Source organism: Rhinolophus sinicus, chromosome 7, assembly GCF_057876585.1.
Source record: "Rhinolophus sinicus isolate RSI-liver-muscle chromosome 7, RSI-T2T, whole genome shotgun sequence".
NCBI lineage: Eukaryota > Metazoa > Chordata > Mammalia > Chiroptera > Rhinolophidae > Rhinolophus > Rhinolophus sinicus.
In genome coordinates this window covers 4,595,434-4,620,579 of record NC_142507.1, presented here as the reverse complement: position 1 = coordinate 4,620,579, position 25,146 = coordinate 4,595,434, and the positions used below count along the sequence as shown (strand labels likewise).

At 42.5% G+C, this 25,146-nt stretch overlaps 1 long non-coding RNA gene across 2 annotated transcripts in view; it reads right to left on the bottom strand.

Moving 5' to 3' along the window:
* The window catches only part of LOC109444232 (uncharacterized), a 104,660-nt gene that overhangs the window by 20,751 nt on the left and 58,763 nt on the right, over positions 1–25,146 (bottom strand). For both annotated transcript variants that reach the window (XR_016021670.1, XR_016021669.1), the window contains exon 8: positions 124–361. This is a non-coding gene — a long non-coding RNA (uncharacterized LOC109444232). The remainder of the gene's footprint in view (positions 1–123; positions 362–25,146) is intronic.

Here is a 25,146-nt window from a genome sequence, read left to right as displayed (position 1 = left end):
TTGCTAGAGCCTTCCGCAGCTGCCCGTCACCTGCTTGGTGCCTTCCTGTGGCGTCCATGGCTGGCCATTATCGGCCTCTGCCCACCTTTCCAGCTTCAAGCCTCACCCAGCCCAGTTTCCTACTCTGTGGTGCATTCTGTTGAGCAGCTCTGGTCCCCATTCATCCGCTTGTCATCTGCTTGGTTCCTGGTGTCCCCATCATCCACGAAACTTGTAGCAGCCGCTCCTCCACAGATACCCCAGAGGGGTTAAGGTTCCTCTTTTGTATTCTTCTGATAACCTATGCAGTCACGTCCATTGTATTGACCATGTGATAGTACATTTCTCTTTTTGTTTGTCTCCACAACTGGACGGTGAGATCCTGAAAAGCAGGGCGCATGCCTTCATCATTTAAAAATCCCCACTGGCTGGGGCGGCTGGATGGCTCAGTTGGTTAGAGCACAAGCTGTCAACAACAGGTTGAGAGTTCAATTCCCGCATGGGATGGTGGGCTGCACCCCCTGCAACTAAAGATTGAAAACAGCGAAAAACGGCGACTGGACTTGGAGCTGAGCTGCGCCCTCCACAACTAGATTGAAGGACAATGACTAGGAGCTGATGGGCCCTGGAGAAACACACTGTTCCCCAATATCCCCCTCCCAAAAAAAAAAATGTTGGTGTTTTAAAAGAATAAAAAGTAAAATAAAATAAAATAAATAAATAAATATTCCCACTAGCCAGCACAGTGCCCCCCACAGAGAAGGCCAGATATCATTACGGGTTTTGAATGAATTCCCAAAGCCACCTACTTGTCATCTAGAGTAACTGGAGTTACGAAGGTAGTTATGGATAGTAGTATGTGCTGCCATTCTATCACAGGGACCTAGAAAGGCACTCTTAGAAGAATAAAGATGGCAAAGACAGTCAAAATATTTATGCTTTTGGGAGTCAAGGCATAAGCACAGTGGTTAAGGTGAACAGGCTGAGGGATTAGGGCTTCACCCTACCACACTGCATACCTTGGGCGTTTGGGTTCCAAATTCTTTTTACTCCATCTCGGATGATACAACGGGCTGGTTAGAGCTTTTATGTAGCCCTTGTTTTCTTGGTGGCTTTGTTTACAAAATATTTTTTTTTAACTCTGTGGTTTTTGTGGACGGCACAGGGCTGCTCCCTGACCTGCCTCCTGGAATAGGGACACGGCCTCCCGGCTGCACAGCAGCCACTCACCACCAGGCCTCATTCCTCAGCTGGGTTGGCGTAAGTGAAAATGCCACAGGAAAAACAACAGGGAGGGCTAAAATAAGCTCACTTGGTTTCATCCTGCCAGAAAGTATTTGTGAGAAGAATTCATCAAATGTGAAAATGTCAAAATTAGGAGAAGAAGAAATGCGCTTGCTACTTTTAAGGAGAAGTCACATCCCATAAGTTGGGAGACAGTGTTTGCAACGTTCAGAAACTCGCAAGCAGGGTTTGGGGCGGGAGGCTCAGGGTCACAGTGAGGTGAGAGGTCAGAGCAAACATGGTCCACAGATGCTCAGCTCTGCGAGGGGAGGCCTTTCCTTATCTGCATACAGCCCACATCTGGAAGGTGTGGAGCCAGGGCCCCACTGGGAGCACCCAGAGTCACGACGCGTGTCATTCCTGCCCTGTGTGGCCCGCCGGTCCTCACTGCGGTCCCCTCGCCTCCTCAGGGGCTGCCCCAGCAATTATCCTTCTCTCTCTGCGTCACCAACTGCTGCTCTCTCCTGCGTCACTCCCACCGGCATCAAACTCGTTTTTCCTTCTTTCTCTCTCCAGTCCCTTCCTCGTCCCTTTTCCCTATGGCTCTATCCCATTACACGTCTCCCATGCTAACAAAAATCCTTAAAAGTTTTCTGTATTGCTGTCTCCAGATACTTTTCTCATACTTTCAGTTTGACCCGCTCCCAGGAGGCTTTGCCACCTTGGTCCGCCCAAACTGCTCTGTCAAGGTTACCATTTGGCCATCATTTTGCTAAACCCACGGTCAGCGCTTGGCCCTCAGTTTCCTTGCTCAATCAGCAGCATTTAGTACAGTTGTTCACACCCTCTTTAAAAATACGCCCCCAACCCCTGGCCTCCAGGCAAACGAAGACTCCTGGTTTTCCTTCCAGCTCACGGGTCAGTCTCTGTGCTTATCCCTCTTTATTCCCTTGGCTTCTTGACCCTGAAAGGCGACAGGCTCAGTGCCTGGACCTCTTCTCTGTTTGCTTCTACCCTTTTGGTGAGCGCATCCAGTCTTTAAAACCCATTTATATCCCAATGGCTTCTAAACTTATATTTCCAGTCTAGAATTCCACCCTGAACTCGAGGTTCATTTCTGCTTCCTCAGTCGCTCTACTTGGATGTGAACAATACAGCTCAGGCTTTAACCATGTCCCCAGACAAAGTCAAGGTCTTTCCCTGCAAACCAATGTCCATCAAGATTTTCCCCATCTCAGTGCTCTCTTCACAGCTGCTCAGCCTAGCATCCTGGACTCCCCTCTTTTACTCACCCCAAATACAACTGACAAGCAAAGCCTGTTGGCTCTGCCTTCAAGCTCTGGCCACGCCTCACCATTTCCACTGCTGCTGTTGTGGTCTGACTAAACCATCAGCACCTCTTTCATTATTGCAATAACCCACTAACTGGTCTCCCTGCCTCTACCTGTTGAAAAAATGACAGCAAAACCACTTTCCCATGCACCCACATTCTTCTTCCTTGCCTTGTATTTCTCTGTACCTTTTAACTTTATATATACAATTATACACGATTATATACAATTATATACAATTTATACCCAATTCAAAACACCCATGCTAAGTGTGCACGTCAGTGGCTTTGACAAATGTATACACAGGAACTACTAACGCAATGAAGACGCACTTTCTATCATGTCAGAAAGTTCCCTTTCCTCCCTTTCTTTGCAGTAAATTTATCTTCTCAATCCTGGCTCAAGGCAACAACTGATGTGCTTTTTAATGATGAGGGTGGGAGAAGAGAAAGAACAACGTGTTTCATGCTAACAGGGAAGATCCAGTAGAGAATAAAGATAGGTGACATAGATCACTATAGATTGTATTTACCTTTTCTAGGATTTCCTATAAATGGAATCATTAGAGAACGTACTCTTTGCGTCGTCTGCTGTCTTTTCTGCAGCATGATTTTTTTTTTTAGATTCTCCCATGTTATAGCCTGTACCAGTAGCTCATGCCCTTTTATTTCTCAATCGTCCATTTTAAGGACTAGCCACAACTTGTTTATTAATTCACCAGCTGGTAGCCGTTTGGGTTGTTTCCAAGTTGGGACTCTTATGCGTAAAGTTGAGTAAACACTAATAAAACATTGCAGGACAAAAATTTGCATGGATATATATTCATTGCTCTTGGGTCAATACCTAGACTTGCTGGGTCATATGGTAAGTGTGTATTTAACTTTATAAGAAACTGCCAAACTGTTTCCCAAAGTGATTGCACCATTTTCCATTCCTACCAGCAATGTGTGAGACTTCTGGTCCTTCTACATCTTTGGTAAAACTTGCTATTTTCAGTCTTTTTCATTTTAACTATTCTGGTAGGTGCACAGTGGTACCTTTCGTGGTTGTAAGCCATCCGTATGTCTTCTTTGGCAGAGTATCAGTTCAAATCACTTGCCCAAGTTTTTAATTGGGATATTGTTTCTTACTGAGTTGTAAGAGTTTCCCATATATTCTGGACATGAGTCCTGTGTCACTTATGTGCACTATATATATTTTTTTCCCAGTATACAGATTGCTTTTTCTTTTCTTAATGGTGTCTTCTGAAGAGAAGACATTTAAAACTTTTGATGAAGTCCAACATACCAACTTTTTCTTTTATTATTTGAGCATTTTGTGTCTTAAGGAATCTTGCTTGCCTTGAAGTTGTGGAGATTTTTGTCTTATAATATACGAAGGTCTGACAATTAAGTTTGCGAACTTGTTGCAACGATGTTGTTAACCTTTTGTTGATATCAGAGGGATTATTCATTATGAATTTTTACCAACTGGACAAACAGTTAACCAAGCTTACTACTTGGGAGTGCTGAAAAGGTTGTGTGAAAGAATTAGCTGACCTGAACTTTTGGCCAACAATTCATGGTTCTTGCATCACGACAATGCACCAGCTCACACGGCTCTCTGTCTGTGAGGGAATTTTTGTTTGTTTTTAAAGATTCTGTTGGGGAAGGGGAACAGGACTTTATTGGGGAACAGTATGTACTTCCAGGCCCTTTTTCCAAGTCAAGTTGTTGTCATTTCAATCTTAGTTGCAGGGGGCGCAGCCCACCAACCCTTGGTGGGAGTCGAACCGGCAACCTTGTGGTTGAGAGGACGTGCTCCAAACAACTGAGCCATCCGGGAGCTCAGCGGCAGCTCAGCTCAAGGTGCGTGTTCAATCTTAGTTGCAGGGGTTGGAGCCCACCATCCCTTGTGGGATTCAAGGAATTAAACTGGAAACCTTGTGGTTAAGACCCCACTGGCCCATGTGGGAATGAACCGGCAGCCTTCGGAGTTAGGAGCACGGAGCTCTAACTGCCTGAGCCTCCGGGCCGGCCCCGTGAGGGAGTTTTTAGCCGGTAAACAAATAACTGTATTGGAACACCCTCCCTACTCACCTGATCTGGCCCGCAGTGACTTCTTTCTTTACCTAAAGATAAAGGAAATTTTGAAAGGAAGACGTTTTGATGACATTCAGGACATCAAGGGTAATACGATGATAGCTCTGATGGCCATTCCAGAAAAAGAGTTCCAAAATTGCTTTGAAGCGTGGACTAGTCGCTGGCGTCGGTGCATAGCTTCCCAAGGGGAGGACTTCGAAGGTGACTGTAGTGATATTCAGCAGTGAGGTGTGTAGCACTTTTTCTAGGATGAGTTTGCAAACTTAATTGTCTGACCTCGTATATTTTGATTATTTGTCTACAATACAATACAGTACAATACAACACAATACAATACAACTAAGTGGTACAAAGTGCTAGAGAAATAGTTGAATATAACTTAACTGGATGTGTCTATACTTTCCATTACAGCTTAACTAGACTGTACTGTCTTAGTTTGCTGATGAGTTTTTATAGGGAGACAAGACAACACAGCGGTTAAGAAGAACAACAAGCAAAATAGACGAACCTGGAACTGAAACCTGAAGCCCATGTATAGTGGCTTTGATTGGGCAAGTCATTTCTCAGACCTATTTCCTCATAGGCAAAATGGAAACAGTGATGATTTTATCAGATAAGACATGCAAAGCCCTTGCCCCAACGCTCAGCACGTGGACATGGTTTTGTGAATTTTAGAGACCATCACCACTATTATTATTATTATTATTATTATTATTAAGGCAAATTTGATGGATCCAGTGCAAACTCAGCCCACAGGATATGGTAAATAGGATATACAAAAGAGTCAGAAGTTAAAAGTATTGCTATCAGTATTATTAAATTATCATGGGAGCATTTCAAAATAGTAATGAGCCACACATTTCAATGCTGGCAGCACGCTTTCCTAACAAAAATTTGGGGGTGTTTGTAATTTGTTAGAACCATATGTGTCAACAGATTCCTTCCAAACTTCTAAGAATAGAATAACCTCAAATTATTTTTACCACAAAAGGACCATCTAAAAAAAGCTGGTGCTGCTTCTGTTTCATAAAGTCAGGTCTAGAAGAGTTTTTGTAAGTTTAATGTATTTTGTAATGTAAATTGCTTGTTTGTTCTCATCTCATCTTTGACCACGGCCACCATTCATCAGTCACGTGCCAGCTCTTGGGACAGAATATTGATTTATATTTATAGAGGCTAGATTTCTTTTCCACTCCCCTTCTCTGATACACATGACTAATAGAAATTTAGTTCAGAGAGCGTTTGGACAACTTAGCAACCTAGCTACGTCTCCCACATTATTTATATGTTACTTATAATTAAGTTAGCCTGTCTCCTTTAGGGTCCTGGGCTAAATATTTAAAAAGCAGTCAGGGCTCAAACATTGGTCGCATTTAATAAAGAAATATTTTAAACCAGCCACTCAGAAAGGACGACTTTTTGGTTCTCTCTGATAATTACTAAGTCGTGTGCACACGTCTCATGATGTGTTCTGTGGTGACATTCCCGGAGGATGTAAACACAGTAAAACTGATTTGATGTCCACAGACTGTGATGACCGAGGGGCTTCTCTGTTAGTGTTGTGTTAAACCTGCACCGTGCGATTCTCCAGGAAGTGCCTCAGCTGTTACACTCTCACTGATCTAGCGCTTCAGTTCAAACCACACAAGACACATAGTTTGGTTTTGACTCCTTGCCCTATAGGTAAGCAGGAGTTAGCTAAATGTCTATTTGCTTCCTTACTCCTGAATTATATTCTATCTCCCTATGCTTGCTCAGGAAATACATTTTCCTTTGCACGGTGAGGAAAGCTGGTTCACGGCATAACAGAATTATCCTGCTTTCCCATCACTTGCCAAGTCACACGGATGGTGTCTGGGTGTCAGTGTGTGCTTTTCTTCTTCTGTTTCCCTGCTTCTTTCGGGTTTTGCAGGAGGCTGCTCCCAAGGGGACCCCACTGAGACACAGCTGCATCAAGTGGCACCCCCGGAGTTATGACCAGCAGGGCAAAGGATGAGGTGTCTTCTGGCCAGATGCTGTATTTCCAAAGCATGGGCCTGGTGGAGGAGGTGGCACTGGGGCCCCGCCAAGGTCTCATGTCCTGGGTGAATCACAGCTTACTCCCTTGGCTTTATTCTACAGCCCCCATGAATATCATACACCAATGCCTCTGAGAGGGCGATCATGTTAGGTAATCAATGTTACATACTTTTATGTCAATGGGTTCCTGATCATTTGTTGTGAACTCATGTCTATAGGAGACGAGATGCAGGAGGGAGGCAGAACCAAACAGAACAGAAGAGGAGGGCGACTGAAAGATAGGGAAGAAAAAGGGTGCCAATCCCCACATCTTCACCCTCCCGCGTTTTCCCGCGTGACTGTGGAAGTGGGATGCAGAGGCCTTCGTGGTGATCAGACAGACAGCCTAAAGCTGGTTCTCAGCCCCCACTGTAGGTTGCATCACCCTGGAAGTTTCAAAACCTGCCTGAGCCCAGTCCCCACCACTCATCTCCAGCCAGGCTGACTTCACTGGCGGGGCTGGAGTCCAGGAACGAGTACTGGACAAACTCTCCCAGGGTTTCTCAAACGCTGCCTGGGTCAAGAACCCCAGCCTATGAGAACATTCAGGAGTCCCCAACACTGGGGATCCCCACTTTGGTACCTCCTCTTTAGGAGCCTGGGGAAGTCCTCAGGGCTGTTCAGCAATGGGAGAAATCCCCACTTCTGTCTCGTGGGAAGAGGGGAAGGAGATGGTCTGTCATCACCCCTGGAAACTCCCCGGGGCCTTGCGACTCTCCACAGGGACACTGGCCATGGAAAGCCTTCCCAAAGGGGCGTGGCCTGCGGCTCATGCCCATTGCTGTGCATTCTTTCGGGACCAAATTCCTTTGGAAATATTTACAATTAACCTTTTCTCAAGTTAGATTTCAGACAAGCTGATACGGTTGTAACACGATTTTCCAGTTTGGCCTGGATTGAGACCTACTTCCCCAGCAGCAAGAAAAACCTATGGGGCTTTATGGCACATTTCTTAAGCACATCATAATGCAGCCATAGTTGTGGACAAAACATGTAGTAATAATCCAGTTTCAAATCAGATTAGCAATTCCAAGGGTCTAGAGAAGAACTGAAAGTTAAAATAAAAAAGGAACGAACCACACGGACCTCTTTTGAGATCTTGGTAAGCATGATACACAGGGAACAATTAGGAAACGATTCTGGCATAGTGAAAAATCATACCTGGTCTTGGTTTTGTCATCTGAAAAATGGAATTGCAAATACCTGTTTTTCCTGTCAAATATTTGTTTATGAAGATTAAATTAGACAATTTAGATGAATACACTTTAGAAACTGTAAATTACTCTTCAGAGGTGAAATATTGTTATACTGCAGTAGACATATAGTTTTCAACTTAGAATTAATTGCACTGAAAAGAAAATCACCTTATTTAGCCAGTTTCCATTATCAGGAAGTCACGAAGAGGAAAATGCCTACATTAGCTCATACATATGTCAATCAAGATTTGCTACAAAGATCTTGTACTGGTAAAGATTTTAAGGTGTTTTTTTTTTTTTTTTTTTTTTTAACTTTTCAGAGGTGTTAGTCACTTTATCTAATTGTATCCTTATAGCTACTCAATAGAAAATAAACCCTGAACTTAAGAAATTTTCTACACATGAAGTGATTCATTTTTTTCTTGACCCAAACTATCCTACCTTCTGTAGCTCTCCAGGTTATTTTGAAACAATTCCAAAACTTTTTTTCCTTTCTTTTTGTTTAAACCATTGCATTCATAAGTATTTCAATATTTAAAACTCTTTTCCAGATAAATATACAACAGTATATTTATGTTAGATAAATATCTAACAACAGCAAATGCGGAAATTGGGCACGTTGGTAACTTGCCCAAGGTCAAGCAAGTTGGGCACGTTGGTAACTTGCCCAAGGTCGGCTTATTAGTAGAACTAGGACTTGAAATAAGCTCTTTAGATTATATGAGAAAGAGATCACATGTGCGCGTGCATGTGTGTATACATATATACTCATTAAAACATGTCTCATGTCTCATGGGTAAATATGTTTTTAAAAAAACAATACCAAATACACATTGTTTGGGGTTCATTCTCATAGACTAGGGTATAAATAAGGTGTAGAAATGAATCATAAGAAAGTTACAAGAAGTGAATCATAAAGTTAGAGACCTAGATGAGACTTGATTATTTTCTCCAAAAACCCTCATTTTAAAGATGAGGAAATTGAGGTCCACGGAGTTTAAGATACTTTTTTTTTAAATATAGAAAAGCCTGCATTCACTATCTGGAATTTTATAAAGAGAATTAATTTGTTGGTGTTTTGCAGAGATGAGACCAAAGATTTCAATGGGTAAGAGAATTTTAGAATTTGCTTTAAAAGGGTTGAGAATTTAAATGCGTTCTACAAAGATTTTTTTATTTTGTATTTTCTCAATATTGTGTCACAGTATTGAGTATCACAGTATCACTAATGTTGGTGATTTTAAAGGTGAGAAAGTGATGACCACGGCTAAGTATTCAGATAAGTGAGACACATTTTGGAGCCAGTAAAGTAGAACAAAGATCTCCATGGAGCAACAGTTCTCGGCTGAACAAACAAGGCAAAATATAATTATATACAGAACACACCAGATCCCAAAGATTAGGTTGTAGGAAGGAAAAGTTTGTGTCTGGGGAAGAAACCAAACCCAATAGCGCTTAATTCCCTAGTTCCGCATGGAACCTGCTGCAGAATCACAGGCTCAGGGTCACGTAGGCTAGTATTATAAAGGCAAACAACAGCGAGAGTTGTGGTACCACGGCCAACAAGTCTGGTGGGGAACAAGGAGTCATCCATGTCACTGCTAATGGGGGTGCCACGCACCCGGGGAAGACGGAAGGGTCAGTGGGGATGGGGTAATGTGCTACCCACGTCCTCTCATTCAGCTGACTCCCCTTAGGTGGGTGGTGAGAGTTTAACTGTGAAGACCCCTGTATGTCATCAGAGTTCTCATCGTTAGAGAACTGGACATCCTCTGAAACTAGAGGAGAAAAATATTTTCAGGTCAGAAATGCACAGAAGACTTCTCAGGTCAGATGTCTGTTCTGTGTCTGGCCTCCATGTAACCATCGGGCATTCACTGTCAGATCAGGTCACAGCGGTTTTGTACGGCCTGAGAAGGACGGAGTGTTATATGTCAGCAGGTCACTGACCGTAACCAGTCTCTCTCCTCAGGGCACACAGCCTCATGCTATGGCTCCCTGTGGCTGGGCTTAAGCAGAAAACGCTATATCCACTTTAGAAAGAAAACAGAATGCAGATCATTTCCCTGAATTTGTAAGAAAGAAGTAATGTCCTCACCCGTTAGCAGGAAATGAGTTTCTTTTTTATTTCCTATGACAAGACGTGTTTCTTATTAGAACGACATCAATTTGGGTACCGTAGGCACCAACTCATATAAGACAATTATTTTTTCCTTTTATACATGGGTTTAAATATTGTTCTTTTCCTAATTTAATTTCTGCATTTAAAAAGTACTACAACAAAGTGCATCATCAACAAAGCTCCCACAACTCAGAAAAGCAAAGTGAAAGAACAAGAAAGAACAATGAAAGAACAAGATTACTCTTCAGAGAATCACACTTACCATTTTGGCTTACGTGTTTGTTTTTTAATTTCTTGGGAGGGGCAACTAACCAGAACGAGGCAGGACCCAATCCTAATAGAGAACGGGAGCAGTTAGCAGATGCGCAGAAGGGAAATGAATAAGGGATCAAGTCTAAAGCTCAGTTACAAGAAGAGCCAGTAATCAAACGTGGACACCATGACGCTGGACCACTAAGGGTTGGTCTGGAGGCTAAGAAGTGTTGCATTTCTCAGATTAGGATAGGTTCTGGAAACTAGGGTCAGGTGGGGATTTAAGGGGTCCCATCTTTGGGGAAGGGGACGGCGACAGAGTTTAGGAAACAAGCTGGGTCAAACGAGTCTCTTCTCTACTACTACACCATGGGCATTTTTCCCCTTGAGCTTCTTTTAAGACCATCCTGCTCTCCCCTCACCCCAAGCAAATGCAGCCTGGTTGTCTGTGACTGAGAATCCGCCTTCCTCCAGAGGACCCTCCATTCTGCTGGCCGGTGGGTCTCCTTAAACTGCGACTCAACATTGTTGGTCCCTTCCTAGGAAATTAAAAATGGCTCCAATTGTCTACTTGGGTCACTTCCAGACTTCTCTCCCTGGCCTCCACAGTTCTCTGTTAATGCAGCACGAGCCGACTTATTCAGCTCTGGTTTTCACCCTCTCTCACTCCAGGCAGGCTGCTGTACTAATTGTTCTAAAAGGGCGCCATTCTCATTACTGTTGTCACTACTCTTGTCCTCAACATCACCGTCTCGCCTGGGACGTCCTACCTTCTCTTTATCTACTACTGCCAATCCTTCCAGACCTGGAGCTAGTCATGGCCCCTTTCCAGTCCGTGTCCCCAGATTACCCAAATCCACACTGATTTACGTTTGCTTAGTCCAACCACACCAGTCATAATTTACCATTCCTTACTTACTACCTTGTATTAGTCACCACTTTACTTTTGTCTGTTTCTTCTCAACATGACTGCGAGCTCACGGAAAATGAAACCTACAGTATATGCCATGGGCTGAATTATGTCCCCACTTACCCTGCTCCGATTCATGTTGAAATCCTAACCCTAACACCTCAGGATGTGACTGTATTTGGAGAGTCTTTAAAGAGATGATTAAGTTAAAATAAGGTAGGCCCTAATGCAATCTGACTGGTCTTTAGAAGAGGAGGAGGTTAGCACACAGGTAACACACAGACCAAGGGATGCTTGTGCAGAGACACAGAGAGAGGTGGCGGCCATTTGCAAGGTAAGGAGAGCGGACCCAGAACAAACCAAACCAGCCAACACCTTGATCTTGGACGTCTAGCCTCCAGAACTGTGAGAAATACATTTTTGTTGTTTAAGCCTCCCAGTTTGTGGTATTTTGTGATGGCAGTCCTGGCAAACTGATACAGTATATAAACAGGAAAGTTATATTTTCCTTCAAGTCTTACCCTCAGAATAAAACAAAATAAAAGTTTAGTATATTCTTTCAGTGCTTTCTAATATAAATGGGATATATATGTAATGTAATATTCATCTTGGACATTTCCCCATGAAATCCACGCAAATATACAACACCCTTTTTTATAGGCTCATAATCTTCCGTCAGCTTTACCCAATCCCTATTAGTTTGATCACAATGTTCCCTTGTCTTTAACCCTTTTTAACCACTTGTTTGCTTTGTGTTTGAGCTAGTATCAACACTGCACAAAGAACATATTTATTCTTGTACCTACATCTACGTGTTCTTGACAGATTCAGAAACGTGATTTAAAATGTTTTCTTCTGGTTAGGTAGTCACTGAAAACAATCACAGAAATAAACAAAATCTCAAAGAAAAATCACCCATAGGCTCAACATTCAGAGGTACCCCAGTCATGACATAGGGTTCGCTATCCTCCCAAATTCTCTGTGTACCTGTGTGATTTGAAAGGATCACTGTATATTCACGTGTTTGTCAGTGGGACCAAATGGCCAAGAATCCTTTGTCCCATCGCATTGGATGATGTGACTATGAGCTCTCATTAAAACCAAAACAAAACCCAAAAAGCTTTTGCCTTGCAATATATATATGGGATTGAATGATTTAGAAAAGGCACATACAATTGTGAACGTTGCTTTGCTTGTTCCTTTAAAACCCTTGGAATTCAACTATTTTTCAGTAATGAAAACTTCGATGGTGCTAGAGACCAACCCCACAAGGCTTTGGTGCAAAAGCAGAGGCAGCTCAGAGATGCCTGGGCCCCTCGCAGACCCCTTTGGAGAGAAGCCGGCTTTCCACTCACTTCCTCTGGGGAGGTGGGAGTGGGACCCTTCTGTCCTCGGGAGGAGGGAAAGGGCAATCCCGCAATTTCTAATCCTAAATTTCACCTTTCTCCTTCCCTCGGAAAGATGGTTTGGAATGAAATGGGCTCCAACTCCCATCGACAGTGCACACAGCACTTTGAAAGAGAGAAAAGGACAAATTGTAATTTGGGATCGGCAGCCCCATCTTCACCGATGAGCCATGCAGGAGACTTCTAGTTTATCGATACGTCTCATCCTCTGGAAAGTGAGGAATGTGGGCCCGGTGAGTTACAAAGTCCTTCCCAGCTGCAAGCGACAAATTCTAGGACTCCAGGTGGAATCCTCACCAACGTGAACAGCAGCATCACCCAGTGCCCTAGCACAAAGCAGGCTCTCGATAAACGTTTGCTGAGTTAAATTAAACGGGGACAAGAAAGACTTCGGCTAACTAGATTAATTACTTTGTAAAAAATTAAATTGAGACTCTGTATAGATGACTGAAAAAAGCCAATTCCACTGTGGCAGGATGTCTGGTAATTATTTTGTGCTTAATTAGTCTTCAGTTGATGATTGCCAAAATGTTGACTGGTCATAGAAATAGAGCCTCAACTGTACTGCAACCAAATTGAGGAAATAAATAGTAAAGTGTGAGTTCATTTTAACTGGACACCGAGTTCAAGTGCGACAAATCAGGGAAGAATCCATGGCAGATATTCAAGAAGGATGGAAGGTACCTGGTGGACGAAAAGGAACTCACCTCACCTTCCTCATCATCAAATCAGTGAGTAGGAACTCCCCTCCTCCTTCCCACATACTTAGTCTGTTCTGCATGCTGACATTGACGCCTTCTAGTCCTCAAGACTGTCCACTTACCCAGGCTCTCCCTTTCTCAATACACTGGAGGTGGTCCTGGGGTAACCCACACACACCATGGAATTTGTCCCCAGTCACCATCACCTTAGCCGAAATGGAAGAGAGCTGAAGGCCTTGGTGCTGATATCAGGAGTGAACCTGCTGGAAGCTTAGCCACATGGACACCCAGGCTGGTTAAAATGTCAGAATGATACTGTGGGGACAGAGCCAGCAGTGCAGTTTCCAGGCTCTCGGCCTCACATGGAAAGGTGTTGGCTCAGGTCATAAATGGCCATCAACTGTGATTGGATGGCCATCAGTTGTGGCTGGTTGGCCGTCAGCTGTAACCAGTGAGCCACTGGCCACTAATATAACTGCTGTGGCTACGCTAGCAGAAAAATGGGGGCTAGCAAGAAGATGGTGGCTGAGCTAGGAAGCGGCAGAGTGTGGCGGAGTGTGGATTGCAGATTCTGTGGGTCCTGCTTCCTACGTCTCCAACCCAGCCGCCAGTGAGACTATAGTGGTATGACTCCCCTATTTATGGCTCTGTGGGTGTTCCTTTTTGGCCTCGCCATATCCTGTGTTCTTATGCGGGGAGCGGGAGCAGAGACCCCGCATGCTACCCCGCATGACTCCCTGCATGACAGATACATTTCATACTCTCATGTTGTATCTTTAAAGAGAAAGTGTATTGAGAGGAAAAATTGAGAAGTCATGGGATTTGAAAAACTGATGTCTCCAAAAACTTGAACTCAATTATTTGAATTTTTTTTTTTTTTTTTAAATTTAAGTAAAATTGGAGAACGGTCTCAATGCTTCACGTTCCACCACCTGCCTGGTTTCACCCTACCTAACATGGTGTCTCTAACACCCACAGGACACGTGGCTTTAAGAACATGAACGCTAACCACTGTTAGTTAGCAGGTCAACTCTGAGCTTGAGACACATTTCATCTTACCAAGCGATTACGAGTGTGAGGTGGCCCCGGTGCACTTTATCCTTGTCCTGCATTATGTGGTCTGACGTCGGTCACTAAGACAATTCCTATGACCTGTATTTATTCCAACTCACAGGGAATTCCATTTACTCGCTTCCTATTATAATCCTTCAGGGTTTCCAGATTACGCCAAGTGGGTCACCTGAGTCCCTGGGCGCAATGTAGGGTCTTTGAGGTGCCTTCACACTGGGGCCTGTCTGCCCGTGGGGAGCCTTTTTGGAAAGCGCATTAACGCTCTAGGAGGCCCTTTGCAACCAAGTCATACCCTCACCAGACTGTCAGCTGTGTGTGAGTTCAGGAACTCTAGCCTCAGCCTCCTTGCCTGGCACATGTATCCATTTGATAAATGTTAGTTGAACACACAATGATATCCATAAGCAAGAATAATTAGCAAGTTTGTCAAAGTCCACTTATTCTTTTCCTCTCCAGCTTGCATTAGTATATTCTGCTGCTAATAGGCGCGTTAGTGCTAGCGATGAAGGCTGTTTTTCCTAACGATAAATGAATACATATTATCTCTCCTTTGGGCTATTGTTTAGGATACTACCTGACTCATCTTGGGTTCAGTAAATTTTTATAGACTTAGCCAGTCTCTATATTACAAAGATCCATTCAGATGATATTAATTTTATTCTGCTGAGGACTCTCAGACTGAAATTGTATAGGAAAATAATTTTTAAGGGATAGCTAAAGTGCCTAGAAAAATGCCTGGCATTTTTAAAGTACTCAGTACCTATTAATTCTTTCCGTCACACATATTTGAAGAGAATAATGAGAACCCTGACTCTAAAGCTTGGTGGGAAATATAAAATTAATTTCAGGGGAGGACAAATGGCAAGAAGAAAAGGTCAGGATTATCTTTTGACCTAGCAAAGAGGTTTAAGTATCTCATCAGAATTTTAAAATGTTACCCTGCCCTTCTCATATTTCTTGGCATCAGAGTGAAAATGCATCTAAATTAAGGCTGCCAGATAAAATACGTAACATCTAGTTAAATTTGAATTTCAGATAAACAACACATCACTTGTTAGTATACCCCCTGTAATATTTGGGGACACCTTGCATTTTTATTTGCTAAATCTGTCAACCCTAATCTACTGGTAATGAGTTCTAGCAATCTGAAAAACAGTAGTAACTTTGGTGAGGCCTTTTTTTTTTTTTTTAAAGAATGTTTGATTGGCAGCCAACCAATTTCTTACAAGTGTGTAAGCTTATTTTTTCTTCATCCTAAACCTGTGGTCAATTTGCATAATGGCACTGTGATTTCCACCTTCCTTTAAAAAACGCTCTAGAATCAAAATGTCTATTTTGACTCTCCATGGTCACTAGAATATGGCTTGCAAAAAGGGAACAGTTGTTAGTCCTGGCTAAAAGCCAGACATTTGGTGTAAGAATGATCAGTTGCTGATTCTACTAGAAGTTTCAGTGGAAGCTTGTCAAGCAGGTTTTCCTCATTGGTTTGGCTCAAGTAACCAAGAGACCGTTTACATCGCTGCTTATTTTCATTTGATAGCAAAGAGCCCCAAGAATTCACAGCACAGAAGACAAGCGCCAGGCTGGATAGGCAGTGTGGCCAGGGGACAGGGACCAGTTGTGACCTCACCAGGCAGCTCGGGGTCACAGAGCAGAGGAGCGGTAAGCCACGTTGGGATGCCAGTCTCTGCAGGGCACCGCCAGCAAAGGAAGGAAAAACAGAAGTTTATCTAAACGGTCTTTTTGTGGACATTTTATTTCTTTATTCTTCACCGCTCTCATGCAACCCCTATAAATCATCTCGTGCCTGAAATCTAAAATTCCAGAGAATTGGAAGGTGAGCAGCTGTGGGAGGCCAAGGCCTCTTGCCAAGATAAAACCCTAGGACATTCCGGGTCTTCAGCCAGCTCCCCAAAGCCCTTTCCTTTCTTCTCTGAGCCCTAGGGATCGGCCAGCCTGTTTCCTTCCCACTGCGACCACCTGTTCTTTCCAACTGCGTTTATCTCCTCTTGGTAGAGTGAGGGGCAGAAGACAGCTCCACAACTTCTGGCCTACCTTGTTCACGCCAGCTGACGGGTACTGACGGCTCACCGTGTGTCAGGCCCTCTGCTCCGCACTTATATCCTAACATGGTTTGACTTTTACTACCGTCTTGTTGTCTCCCATCTAGGAACTGAAGTTCTTCAAGGTCAAAATACCGACCAAGACCGTTGGTCAAAAAGATGTGTTCTGAACACATTCAGTTACATTATCTCAGTTCAGTTCCTGAGACAAGCAACCTCCCTTGTCTAAGTGACACTGCCAGTAAAACCATCAGACACGGGCTTTCCCTGAGGCTGCTCCAAGGCTTCTTACAGGAAAATACAGAGACCTCAGTGGTGATAATGGTGGATCTTTGAGGCTGAATGAGGCTTTCTGAGGTGAGATGAAGAGACAGATAAGAACTCTGGTGAAGAAGTGGTTTTCAAACTTTGATGTGTGCAAGAATCATCCAGGGGACTTGTTAAAACACAAAAGAAAAGATTTAAGTGAGAGAGAGAGAGAGAGAGAGAGAGAGAGAGAGAGAGAGAGACAGAGAGAGAGAGAGAGAGAGAGAGACAGAGAGAGAACAAACCATAAAACTACTAAACATGGGTGAACCGCTATTCTTATATGGCCTTAAATTGACTTACACACACTAGGTACATTTAAAACAATGGGATGGTAGTAATTTTATCCTATTGAATTCTTTCCAGCTGCAATCATATAGCAAAACACTTTTTAAATAATATATGTGAAAGTCCCTAGAAAAATGCCTGACATTTTGCTAAGTATAACTCAAACTCCAGAAGGCATAAGAAGGAAGACGGATCATTTTGACTTCATAAAATAATTTTTAAAGTCTGCATGACATAAAAACAACAAAAAAGACAAAGAATAAATTTTGGTACAAATAAGCACAGTAAAAGCCATATATATTATGGTATGTCCATTCAGTGAAAAAATACACATTTGTGAGAAAGAATGGAGAAACTCCCTTGTACTAATACGAAAAGTTTCCAAGAAATATTAATAAATGAAATAAATGAATAGTGGGCAATGTGTGTGGCATGCTTCTGGGATTCCTTTGTGTAAAATGAGTGGGGAGGATAAGAATGGATAGATAGATAGATAGATAGATAGATAGATAGATAGATAGATAGATAGATGAACAAGAGAGACTGAAAAGATAAACAAACTAGTGGCAATAGTCATTTGTAATGAGGAATTGGGGAACTAGGAAGAGAGGGAACGGGTAGAAGAATTTTCACCATGTATCTTTGTAAATTTTTTGAGTTTTGAACGACATGAATATATTATTTATTCAAAAAATAAAATAATGAACATACCATCCAAACAACCTGCCACCCTAAAACTCTTTCACAGATGCCAGAGCCCCAGCTTTGGAGATTCTGATTCAACGGGCATAGTTCAGAGACATTTTTTATAAGCTCCCCCAGTGAGCCTGCTGTAGGTGGTCTGATGAGGACCGCACCTTGAGAAGCATAGGTATGAAGGTTACAGACCTACGGGGAAGCGAAATTAGAGTCCAGAGGGGTCAAAGATGAGGACAGAGGTGTCCCAAGAAGTTACTCTTGCAACTTCCCTTTTCTTCAGCTCTTTCTTGGGGACTTTTATCTGCCTGTCTAGACACCAGGACACAGTAAGTAACTTTGACCAGTTGCAGGAAGCCCCAGGTCACAGGAAGGGGAGAAAGGAGAAATTCCACGCTAAGTGAGAATGGAGGAAATAATTGCGGCGGTCACGTAGCCATCCAGATACCATTGGAGTTGACCGTATTGATGGATATTGAGGTTTACTGGCAATTTGATCCTTTTAAAATAATGTTTCACCACATTTGTAATCTTTCTTTTTCTATCATTTCAATCTAATCCTCCTATTCTTGCTCTTCACTGCTTTGTTTATAAAACCAGAGAACACACACACACACAACCCTCCATCTATATAGACCAGTGCCTTCTCTTACAATACAATTTATCTATCATTCATTGTCAACTGTCACAGTTAAACTTTGATGTTTCCTTTCCTTAGTCAGAACTTTGGCAATACTCATTGTGTGGAACTGGGGTGTGTGTGAGGTGGCAGCTGTGATGGCAAGACTGCCACGGAGGTCAGAGGGCCTGTCCATCAGTGTGAAAGATTTCATTTCGCTGTTTTTTCCCTATTGTTTTTATCCAATCCACCTAGTCCTCCATCTCTTTCTTCCAAAAACATTAGACCTATGCTAGTTGCCGCGTACACACAGATATTTAGAAGACATGGTTCCAGTTATTAAACAGTTAAGTGGCGGAGTCACAAGTGAAACCCAGATGTGGCTCCCTGCAGTACCAGGAGGCAGGAATGCAAACAGGGAACTGGAAGGGAGGGCAGTCCGGGTTTGGAAGGCAGTGTGCCCTGGCTACGTGTGTGATAGTGACGGAGACACAGAGGCCCAGTCAGTGTCGTCCGGAGGAGGCGAGGTCAGAAAGGCTTCTGAAGGGAAGCCTCGCTTCACCTTATTTAACCTATGACTTTAGCTAGAACTCAATCTAGTCTCCTTTCTTGAAGATGAGCAGAATCTTGCTTCCTCCCATGGATTCTCTGAGCTCCTTTCTGCTCTCACGGGCATACAAGCCATCCCAGTCCTCCTGACGTCCTGGTTCTTCCCTGTAGACTATCAGAGGCATAAGACCTGCTGACCGTCCAAGAACTGGCTTCTTCCAACACAACAAAAGCTTTCACAATCGTTCTTCTCACACCACTACAGGTAGCTTGTATTTTACAACCTGCCACAAGCCTGTGAGAAAACTGTTTTATAACATAAGTAGGTTCTTAAAGGAAATGTTCTTTTAAAAAATATATATTTTTAAACATTCTAATATAGCTAAATAATTTTGAAAATTAGACGTTATTCCCAGAGATAGGAATGGGATCACAGAGGAATCTAACTACTAGATAATAAGGGTGATACTGGCATTAAGAAAATCTGTCGATTTAGCGTACAGTGTCTGAATTTAGTGTGGGGTAGCACACATATTTTTTCACCAGTTAGCTCTTAAAAATCAAACATCTTTAGAGGAGGAAAGAGAGAATAAACTCAGTTTCATTACCAACTTTCTCTATGCTTAGAGTGTTCATTCTGTATCTTATTTAATCCTCATAACAATCTTTTGGTGAAAATGATCTTTTTCTGCACTTTCTCTCTGACCCTGCAAACCACATACTCCCTCTCAGGACAATGTCTAGTTCATTATTTTAAAACAAAACGAAACGAAACAGCAGGTTGTTTTAATATGATTTAGGGAACAGTGAAGTGGCAGATTCTCACTCTTTCATATGTTCTTTCTGGACTTAGCTACATACTAGCAAAATCACAGAAAAAGTATGGCTGTTGAGCCGTATAAAAAAATCTAGTAGGTGAGAATTCACCAGTGTCTTGGAATATGACATCAGGAAGACAGACACAGGTGGAGCGTTCTGGTGAGGGGGCGTTTGGTATGCACAGGCGAAGGAAGGTCTGAAAGAACGGAGAAAAAGTAAAATGCAGACTACAAATGATTCAGGACTGCTCTGGAGTGGCCTCGGCAAACTGACCCACAGGCTATTTATGTCTAATCACTCAGTTTTATATGGCCCATGAGCTAAAAATGGGTTTTACAACACTTATAAGTATTTGAAAAACCATCAAAACAAGAATATTTAGTGTCCATAAATAAAGTCTTGTTGGAAAACAGACACACCGGTTCTTTACGTATTATACCTGGCTGCTTTCATGCTACAACTGCAGAGTTGAGTATTTGACACAGAGGATGGATGAAGCGCCCTCACTGTTTCTCAGGGAGCAAGTTGTTTTGTACACATCCCATGTTGTAAAAAGTGAGAAGAAGAAGAGAGATCTCCACTTGTAAGGACAGATTTTCCAAGCTCTGACTATAGTACCAGCAGTGTTTTCTAGCATCTCAATGCACGAGCCGAAGGAGATTTCCATGATTCAAAATCAATTTAACTGCACAGTTAAGAAGTGTCCACCTAACTTTCAATTAAAAGTGAGTAATCTGTGATGTAATGACATGCCGAAAGGCAAATATTTAGAGAAGACTCTAATAGAATTCTGTAAGTGCCTTCTAAGCAATGAGTATGTTTAATTAAAATCATTTGCTCACAGACCAATAACAGTATTTGGCAGCGCCTATCTCTGTAAATAGACATTTCAAAGATAAAATCCATAAAATCTCATTACAGTTTAACATCAGAAAAAATACTGCCATCAATTTTGGTAGTAGAAAACACTAATATTATTGTAACTAATATTACAATGTATAATATACATTTATATGTATTACTCTGTTACATAAATATATTATATAGTGTAAAGTATATAATGTGTAGAATATAGAATACAATATAGAATATAACTGATATTATAATTAATATTAATATTAACACTAATACTGAGAATATTTTTGCAAACTTGAGTAGGCAGATTTCTGCGAAAGCACAAAAAGTATTAAACATAAAAGAAAATTGAATAACTTTATCAAAAATTTACATTTGGAAAGTTTGCTCATCAAAAAATGAAAAGGCAACCAAGTAAAGAGGAGCAAAAGTCTTGTATCCGGAATATATAAAGAACGAAATCAATAACAAAAAGACAACCCAATAAGTAAACGGGCACGACATGAACAGGCACTCTCGAAAAGCAGATTACAAATAGCCAGTAAGCACACGACAAGGTGTGCATCGTTATTAGTCACCAGAGAAATGCAAAATAAAACCACAATGAGACTTCCGTTCACACTATCAGAGTAACTAAAATTTAACAAACTGACCCCACCAAGTGCTAGCGAACACGTGGACTAACTGGAACTCTCTCTCCTATGTTGCTGATGGGCGTGCAAAATGGTACAAATGCTCTGAAAATCTATTTGGCAATTCCTTACAAAAGGAACCCAGAATTCCACTCCTAGGTGTTTGTTTATCCAAGGGAAATAAAAACAAAAGTCCACCAAAAGACTTGCGCAAGAATACCCATAATAGCCAAAACATGGAAACAACTCAAATGTCCCTCAAAAAAAGAATAAATACACAAATGGTGATATATTTATACCACATGCTACCCCTCAGTAATTGAAAAAAAGAAAGAACGATTGATGCACAGGAGAACGTGGACGCCAGGCCCAAAGGAGGACACGCTGTAGGATTCCGCTGATGGGAAGTTCAGGAACAGGTCAAGCTCAGCTATGAGAGTGAGAGGAGGGCCTGTGAGTGGGCAGCGACTCGGAGCAGGCGCAAAGGAAACTTGTGGGGTGATGGAAAGTTCTAGATCTTGACAGGGAGACGGGTTACACAGGTATATATACAGTTTTCAAAACTCATTGCATTGTATGCTTCAGTTTTGTGCATTTCATTATATGTAACTATTAGCTCAATTTTATAACTACAAAAAAAAAAAAAAATAAGAGTAGCAAAGATGAGACTGGAAAGAGGGGGCTTGTGCATGAAGAGCCTCATACACCAGGCTAAGACCGTCAGATTGGGCTCTGGAAGCAACGGGGAGCTCTCGCCGGGCAACGACTGACCAGCAACAAGTACAATAGTGCCGTGAGGTTTGCCTCTTCGGAAAGGTTACTGAGATGCCAAATGGGAACATTGTCTTCCCCAGTATTCCCTTTTCACGTCAGTATCATCAATGGAAATGGTAGGCCCATCGGCTGTTAAGCTTAGCATAGCCCACTAACGAGGCCCACGCTTTTCCTCTCTCCACCGCTACACCCCAAAGGATCCCTCGCATGTCTTGTCATTTGCTTTGTAGAAAACGAAAACGTACCATCCCTAGGTCAGAATCGTTTCCATAAACGTATCCTATAGGCGGATGTGGGACTCTGGCAAGACACCCCTGAATTGCATTTATTTACAGAACAGATTCTAGACTTCTGAATGCAAAGGCTCTGGCTTCAGAGACGCAGTTTGAGGGGAATAAAAACGAGCCAACCTGAACAATGGGAAGACTACAGAAGGGTGCAGCTGGGTGGTAAGCTCTGGCCTGAGCTTCCCATCCTGTGGCCACTGGGTTCTCGCTGGCCTTGAGCTCTGGGCCTTTAACGATGCTGCGGGTCTCGGGGTTCACAGAGACTCTGGGAGAGTATGCCATTTTTGTTAGTGCCGGCTCTTTCATTGACAGTTGCAGAGAATCTAAATGACGATTAAGATACGAGGGAGGCCAGGGGCCCCACGCAGCTCACAGGGCACGTTTTGCTTAGGACTGCCTTCCATAAACATGAAATCAAACTGTGTTTCTGGACTCACTGGTGTGCTTCTTCCAGAATTGCCTGGAACCCCCTCCCCATTACCTGGTCCTCTTCTCCTCTGATAATTCTGCACGCCAAGCCCAGGAGGCCACTGGTCCTCCATGAAATAGCTGTTACTATGAAGTTAAGCAAAATTTCTGGTTAAAATGAAACTCTTACGTCTGCTCGCTCAGCTGTGTCACTTCAAAGAGAAAAACAAATAAAACCCAGCTTCCTGTCATCTCGCAGCATTAAAGGATGACAGACTACAGTTGCTTTCCATTTTGACTAGAAGCAAAACTACAGCTGAATAATGTAGATCAAGAAGCCAAACAAAGTGAAGTAACCTCTTCATCAGCAAAAGTCAACTAGTTAAAAACAGAGTGAAAACCGCCCACACTGACACCCATTCCCCTCCGATGAGGGTGAGAAAAAAAAACAAAAAGGAAGAGAAAGTCTTTTCTGAACAATCTAATTATAACCCAACACTGCACCTAGACTACTGAAACCTGCAACTACTTTCCAGCTACTGACAAAGAATCAAAAAGAAACTACTGAAATAATGGAATTGTCCTCACTTACCATGGGAGTGTTTCCCTTCCTAAAGATGAATCTATTCTCTCGCCCCTGACTGAGGCCCTGATTGTGACAGGCCAGGGTGGCAATTTTTGGGTGCCCTGAGACAATCACCCCACCGTCTGAACCTTTTCCATCCTGGCTTTGGGCAGGACTCGTTTGGCGGCCTCACTCATTCATTCATTCACCATGTAACATTCATTCATTATCTACTTTCTGTCCACAAACATTGTTAGAGGACCCCATAAAAACATCACATGTAATTTGATCAGTGTTGCTTTTTGATGATGCCAGCATATGATTAATTTACTTCGTGAAGCAATGGTATGTGCATTCTTTCACACGTTTCCAACCCTACCTCCCCCTCTTAGGGCAAGGGTAGCAGCTTTTCATAAGACGGCAACAATATTTTGGTCCCTGCTCTTTTAGATTAAAAAGTAGAGGGATGTCAAAAATAGTTTTGGAATACTTTGATGACAATTATATTAATTTGATCACCAAAGGTCATGGGTAAGTCACACCTTCTATCCTCAGCATCCACACCTACAGAAGGAAGAGTCTGGAACAATTAAGGGTTTTGCAAAGTGTGGTCTGTGGGCTCAGAATCACTTGGAGTGCTTTTTAAAAAATGTACATCCCTAGGCTCCACCCCAGAGCGACTGAATCAGAATGTCTGGGACTGAAGTCCCTAAATCCAAGGACAGTCTTACATGTTGTAAAGCTGACGGCCATTGAACTAACGATCTCCACGATCCCTTCCGGTTCTAAGGTCATGACCAGTGGTCTGTGTGGAACTGAGTGTGCCACTGAGAAAATGAGAATTTTGACTGAGGTTGGGAGGATGTTGGGGTAGGGAGGGAATTCTGGAAAACAGAGAACTTTAGAAATTATACAACTGAGTGTACAGAGAAAAATTATATAGAAACAAGTGTGATATTTACCCCTCAAACGAGTAAAAACAGCATGATTTTGAGATGAACTACTTCTAGTATGTTTTGTAATGGAGAAGCCTACTAGGAATAACCATCTTAAAAATGTGCGGTTGATAAATTAAGCTATAATTAGAAAGAGTAAGAGAATAAATTCCAGATGCCTCTATTTCATGTAGCAGCAGTTACACTTAAGCAAGGGCTGTTCAACTTAAGTTGGAGATGACAAGTGTTTGCCACAGAATGGAATAAATATTTTTGGTAGAATGCTTTTAATCATCATTCTGGTGGTGGCTTATACTTCATTGGTGATAGAAAGAAAACAAACTGAAGAATCCTAGCATAACTGAGGAAACATAACATTTTGATTTATAGTTAACGGTGATCGTTTGGGAACTCTCATTTACTCAGCTGTTTTGAGAGAGCCGCTGAAATAAGAAGCATATTTCTGGGTCAGAAAAATCACAAAAAGGAAAACATTTAAAAGTCCAATAAATCCTCTCACTACGTGAACCAACCTTTCTAGGCTGGAGGTAGCCATACACACTCACTGATTCTTGCATTCTGTCCCAGAAATCCAGTTAATTATTGAAGGAGCCACTAAATGGATTAGCTGGTGTCCTCAAAGCAGACGCAATGAATTCTTGCCATATCGACACTTTAGGCCAGGCCCCGTCTCTCTTCCTCTGACCTAAAAATTAATTTTGACAATACGTGTGCCCTTACAAGTTTCTGTGTGGTGCCTCTCTGGAGGGGTCTAACCTTCTTACACTTGCAAACTTGTGAGTCTTCTAAAGCTCCAAGTGCATTCTGACAAATGGTAAAGTTTGTGTAATTATTGCCTACTGACAGTTCAGTGAGGACTGCGTCCTCTCCGGCGGTGTAACAACGATTAACTTGCAGAATGTGTTGTATGGTACTTCTGTAAAGAATGCTATGCAGCCCGACTCGTGTTGTTGTCCAGAAAAAACATGTGCGTGCCAGATGTCAACTGCTTTGTCCCA